A 6,489-nucleotide genomic window follows, 5' to 3' on the forward strand; every position below is an offset into this window, starting at 1 on the left:
TGCCATTGTTCTCCTATATTGTTTACGTCGCCAAGGCAACCATTCTCTCCCGTTGCCGGGAGATGCTGACGTCATAAAAGGAAGAAGCGCCGCGTCGTTCCGGAGGGATGGTTGGCCAAGCTGGGCACTGCGCAGAGGGGCGCAGCAGTGGAGAGGCAGGCTTTCCTTGCTTCGAATTTTAACAGCCCCTTTTTCGTTATAATAATAATTTGGTAATACTAGAACTCGGTCTCTGTGTGTGTCATTCATTGAACTGAGAGGAGCGGTAGACGCAGGATAGACAAAACAAAGCTACCTTTTTACGCATTAGGTACGTAACCTGTGAAATCCGGTCCCCCAGAAGATGCAATGAGAGCCGGATTTACGTATAAGCTAAACAGTCTGTAGCTTAGAGCCCCACTCTCTTGGGGCCCCCAAAAAAATTTAAAGGGAAAAAAATGGGTGTACATTTCCAAAATATAAGATAAAAAAGAAATAAAATAAAACCTACATACAGCAACAGTGTTTTGTGTTGAGTAGGCTCCTTTGATGTAAGTAATGGGCCCCGCCTGCAGGCCTGCTCCCTAAAATATCACTGGTTTGCTCATTTCTATATATAGGGTGCCTACATTCTCCATGTGCAAATGGCTTTAGATGCCTATTAGGTCCATAAATTACCATATAGCATATTTGTTGTTGTTGTTGTTTAGTTGTGTCCGACTCTTTGTGACCCCATGGACCATGGCCACCTCATGAGAAGAGAAGACTCCCTGGAAAAGACCCTGATGTTGGGAAAGATTGAGGGCATAAGGAGAAGGGGACGACAGAGGACAAGATGGTTGGATAGTGTTCTCGAAGCTACCAGCATGAGTTTGACCAAACTGCGGGAGGCAGTGGAAGACCGGAGTGCCTGGCGTGCTCTGGTCCATGGGGTCACAAAGAGTCAGACACGACTAAACAACAACAACAACAACAACAACAACAACAACAACAACAACAACCATCCAGGGATCCTTTACCTTTAAAGTCCTGCAATAAATGGCACAAAGAAAGGGCTCAAGTTCAAGGCAGTAATTGTGAGCCATATTCAGTGGTGCAGCAGATACCCATGCGCATGTTGGCGATGACTTTCCTGTCCCTTCCAGCCCCTCTCCTGTGTGCTGTCAAATTCAGCTTTAGAGAGTTGGGGGACTCTCTGGAACAAATTTGGGGTGTGAGTGAGGAGAGGAAACAGAAGTCTGGCTGTGCTGCTAGAGAGTTGGATACAGCTCTATGTATTTGAAGCCCCAAGTCCTTGTTATTTATTCCTAGCCCTGCATTCCTCCCCCTTCATATTGCGGAGGCTGGTGCCTGAGCTTTTCAAAACAACACTTCCTGTCATATGCCAATTATGTTCCAGATGATTTTGTGGACCCTGCAGAAGCTCAGTATGGTATAAAATAAATGGTACAATTTGTTCTTTGAAAAATCAAAACAAAACTCTAAACTTTCATTTAGTTGTCACAGAGGCATCGCTTCCTGTAATTGCTGGTTACTCAGATACTAGAGCCAGCAAACTGTGAAACGAGTGAATGGAACAAGCAAGGAGAGAAAGGAGGCTGATTGTGGAACTCTGAAAACAACAACACACCAAACATCTGTTTAGGCTGCACAGACGTCCCGTGGCATTCATCAGTGAGAATTAAAGAAATTCATCCAAGTACACATACATCACTACTTTGTCATGGTGAGGGTTTCCAATGCAGAAATAACAATAAAAAAATGATCCTATAAATGTAGGAAATGCTTTAAAAATGTTTAAACTCAAGAGGACTAGGAATTGAAGAATAATAGTATAAAGCTGCAGTTCCTGACAGATGATGGACGCTCTGAAATCTGATTAAGATTGTTGGGAATCTTAGCTTTAAAAAACAAAAACAAGGCCAACACAATATTGTTATGGGTTTGGGGGTAGATCTAAATGACTCCCAGGCTCCCTTCTCATCCAGTGATTCTTGTGTGTTTAAGACAAGACTGCTAAAATAGCCAAACTGGTCACACGGTTAGCCTGATAGATTCTCTTCTGTTATGAAGATTATTGATGGACTGCATCCATGGCCAGGAAAATGGGATGCCCCTAGCACATCCTAAGGAATGTGCTAATTTGGTCTATAGAAGATATGAAGAAAGGAGGCAGTTGGTAGTTACTACTTGAGACGTTTTGAGAACAAGGTCAGAACTGTAGGATTTTCTGGGAGGTCTGAAGGAGGCGCTGCGTGCTGCCTCTGAAACATAATGGGGTAGCAGTATTTGTTGGATGGGTTCAAACTGTGAAACCTCCAGGTATGCTATATATGTATAAATAAAACATTTATCATAACATGGGAATAAATCTTCAGCAACCTCAGGACTTTGATAGGGCAATAAAGTCTGAAATTTCTTTAAGGGTCAAATTAGGAATGTTTATTTAAATAAAGATTTACCCCCCAATGTGTTCATAAGGCAGGGGCCAGGGCAATATTGAAGGGTGGGCAAGCAAACTGACCAAATGTGCACATATTTATAACATCAGATAAGCTTAACAAAAATATAATAAATGCATAAAAACCATGGTGACGTGGGTGTATCTGATACTAACATCTGATCCTTCAGACAGCTTCATCATTATCAAAAATAATATCACACCTTTTCTCTTGAAGGAGCCCAGGGCAGCAAACACACAAAACAAAATAATTTTTTTAAAATCTAAAAACAATTCAAGTATAGATGCAGACTGAGAAAGATGCCCACTTAAAAGTCTTGTTGGGAGAGAAAGGTCTTCAGTAGGCACCAAAAACGATCCCTGTCCTTGCTCCAAAGTCATTTTCTGGCAGCTTCCTAAACTTTGTTCCTGAAATGTCAATAGGGGTGTGTGACACAGGAAGGGACCTTGCTGTTTTGTTGCGGAAACCTCCCTCAGTGGATTTCAGAAAAGCTGTTCCACTTCTAACAAGTGCACTGCCCAAATCTGCCACAGGATGTCATCTGATGTTGGGATGTAGTCTCCTCTTAGCAGAGAGGGAGAGAGAGAAAAGGAGAGAGATGAGGAAAGAGAGAGGTGGAGAGGACATTAGCTCGGTGTTTTGTTTGTGTGTGTGGACATTTAAAGATTTAGATCAGGGTGGCTAAGTTGTGGCGCTCACAGTGTTGCTGGACTACAGCTCCCATAATTCCCTACCATTGGCTATGCTGGCCGGGGCTGAAGGAGTTGGGAGTCCAGCTGCCTCTGGAGGGCCACAGCTTAGTTACCCTGGATTGAGTTTCTGCATGATGAGGCAGCTCTATATTCAACCATTGGTTTAGAAAACGTCTTAATAGCTTTGTATTAAAAAGAATCTCAATACAATGCAATATCACCATCAGATAAAAAACACTTTCACTAACTTTCTACTGTTCCAAAATGAACAGTGACCAAGTCAGGTGGAATAAAAATGATGGGATGAAAAAGAAAATACATTCAACAGGCACCAAAATCCCGAAGGCTTGTGTGGTATCTGCTGGGACGGCATTCAGTAACACTTGTGCTGCTACATGAAAGGTCCTGCTTCATGTCACCACAGAGAAGTGGCATGCGGCCCTGCTAGAAGCATCCTTCCTGGTGATATACTTAGTCATGTAGGGAGTCTCTCGTAGGCTTTTGACTTCTGGTCCACAGGGAAGGGCTAGAGCTCAGTGTGTGAGCATCTGCCCTGCAAGCAGAAGGTTGCAGGTTCGATCCCCCGCATTGGCAGGTAGAGGTGGGAGAGATTCTTACCTGAAATACTGGAGAGCCGCTGCTCACTATTGTCTAAACCAGGCATGGCCAAACTCGGCCCGCCATATGTTTTGGGACTACAACTCCCATGATCCCTAGCTAACAGGACCAGTGGTCAGGGATGATGGGAATTGTAGTCCCCAAAACAGCTGGAGGGCCGAATTTGGCCATGTCTGGACTCTAAACCGACTGGCAGTGGCTCTCCAGCATTACATATGCTGGCTTGACGGCCACGGACAGAAAGTCTCTACAGAGGGTGGTGAATACAGCAGATGATCTCATGGGCTGTCCCTTGAGTCCGCTAGATGACATCTCAATGGATCGTTGCCTTAGGAGAGTGAGAAAAATTCTCAGGGATGACTCACACCCTGGACATCACCTCTTTAATTTTCTACCCTCGGGCAGGAGATATAGAAGTATAATCAGTTGTACCAGCAGGCTAAAAAATAGCTTCTGTCCGTGGGCTGTTAGGCTGTTGAACGGAAAATAACATAGCGCAACTGACTTGCGAGGTGGTGTGTTGTGCGATAAGCACACAGAGTGCAAAGAGATTGAGTGTTTGGGTGGGGAGGGAGGGAGGCTCAGTTAGGCTTGGTTTATTTCATTGTGCACAGGTTGTACATTGACAATAAAGGTATGATTATTATTCCAGCATTGATGCTTGTAGGAAACCCACAAGCAGGATCTGACCACAAGAGCCTTCTCCCCTCCAGTGGCTTCCAGCAACTGGTATTCAGAAAGATTATTGCACTGGGGGTGGACTTTGGTAATATCGCGCCCTGAATGAAGACAAAATTTGGTGCCTGCCCCCCCCCAATATTTCTCATTTTCACAATAATTCTTTTGGTACAATGGCTTTCTTGTGGATCTTCTCAGTAGGTACCCTTATAAATATAGGTTTTATTATTTTGTGTCCCCTCAGCTCAGCACCCTGTGCAGGGGAAGTGCCGGCACTGCCCTAAATCTGGCATGCATTACTGCCTCTGGCAGTGGATAACAGTGCACAGCCATCATGGCTACTACGGACGGAATGGAGTATTCTGGAAAAGGGCATGTCTGGCTAAAAAAATATGTTCAGGAGCACTCCACAAAGCAGCTGCTTGTTGCAAACCCAGCTTGTATACCTGGAATAGAACAGAACTCCTCTCCTCTCTTTTCTGTGTATAGAACAGCCCACTAAGCTGGTAGGGTAGAGAGTGTGAGCTTGAGATGGTTGTCAGTGAATTACCGCATCTCTTCCAATGAACACTCTGGGTGTTTATTTTCTTCCAGCCATTTTTCAGCAGTTAAAAATAAACAGAGAACTGGGCTGAAAGGACTACTAACTGCACGCTCCTATGCTCGATTGTCCTCTCTAGAGGTTACACAGGGCACTTTGACTCTTGTGGGGTTCAGGCCAGGCCAGGCTATTCTGGGCTGGAATCTAATTTACAGAATTTTGGGGACCTAAATGGACAGGGATGCTGCTGAACATAACTGTGAACAGCCCAGGCTCCTGACTGCACTGAGCCCACATAAGAGTGTATTCTTCGTAAGCTTCAAGGGAGTTCAGTGAGGCCAAGCTAGGGCTGCTTCTGCGGCTTCTTATTCCTTAGGCTGAATTTGACAAGCGCTGACAAGATGCTGGACAGGATGCGCCATTGGCCTGATCCAGTAAGGCATCATCATCATCATCATCATCATCATCATGGAAGTTAAAATCTCATTAAAGAAGATCTGTAAAGGAGACAAGTTTGAAAGTAAGATACATCTGCTTTGCACACAGAAGGTCCCAGTTTCGATCCCCAGAATTATTACCTGCATCAAACCCTAGAGAGCTGCTGCCAGCCAGTGCGGACAACACTGAACTGGATGGAGCCCAGGCCTGACTTGGTATAAGGCAGCCTCCTATGTTAGGGGAACAGCCATAGCCAAACAGTAGAGCATCTCCTTTGCATGCATCAGATCCCAGGCTCAATCCCGTAGAGAACCCAGCCTGAAACCCTGGAGAGCTGCTGCCAGCCAGTGTAGGCAATACTGAGGCTAGATAGGGCAGCTTCCTACAGGTGAAACTCAAAAAATTAGAATATCGTGGGAAAGTTCATTTATTTCAGTAATTCAGACATTTGAAGCCCATCTCCAGGATCCGTCTGTGTGTGGTGGCTCTTGATGCACTAACTCCAGCCGCAGTCCACTCCTTGTGAAAGTCCCCAACACATTTGAATGGTCTTTTCCTGACAATCCTCTTCTGCTGCTTGTGCACCTTTCTCTTCCACACTTTTCCCTTCCACATAACTTTCCATTAATGTGCTTCGATACAGCACTTTGGGAACATCCAACTTCTGCAATGACCTTTTGAGGCTTTCCCTACTTATGGAGGGTCTCAATGATGGCTTTCTGCACAACTGTCAGGTCAGCAGCCTTCCCCATGATTGTGCTTCCTACTGAACCAGACTGAGAGACCATTTAAAGGCTCAGGAACCCATTGCAGGTGTTATGGATTGAATAGCTACTGCACCTTTTCACAATATTCTAGTTTTCTGAGATTGTTAATTTGGAGTTTTCATCAGCTGTATGCCATAATCATCACAATTATAACAAATAAAGGCTTGACATATCTCGCTTTGCATGCCATGAGTCTATCTCATATATTAGTTTCACCTTTTAAGTTCAATTACTGAAATAAATGAACTTTTCCATGATATTCTAATTTTTTGAGTTTCACCTGTATGTTCCTAAGGGTTAGGGTGGCCATAGCT

General features: G+C 44.4%; 1 long non-coding RNA gene across 1 annotated transcript; it reads left to right on the top strand.

Moving 5' to 3' along the window:
• The first annotated feature begins 121 nt into the window (after positions 1–121).
• LOC308581686 lies at positions 122–1,687 on the top strand. The gene is made up of 2 exons (XR_014005157.1): positions 122–310; positions 1,477–1,687. It is a non-coding gene; the product is annotated as an uncharacterized lncRNA (long non-coding RNA).
• The last annotated feature ends 4,802 nt before the right edge of the window (positions 1,688–6,489 follow it).

Source organism: Podarcis bocagei, assembly GCF_964188305.1.
Source record: "Podarcis bocagei genome assembly, chromosome: 2".
Taxonomy (NCBI): Eukaryota; Metazoa; Chordata; class Lepidosauria; order Squamata; family Lacertidae; genus Podarcis; species Podarcis bocagei.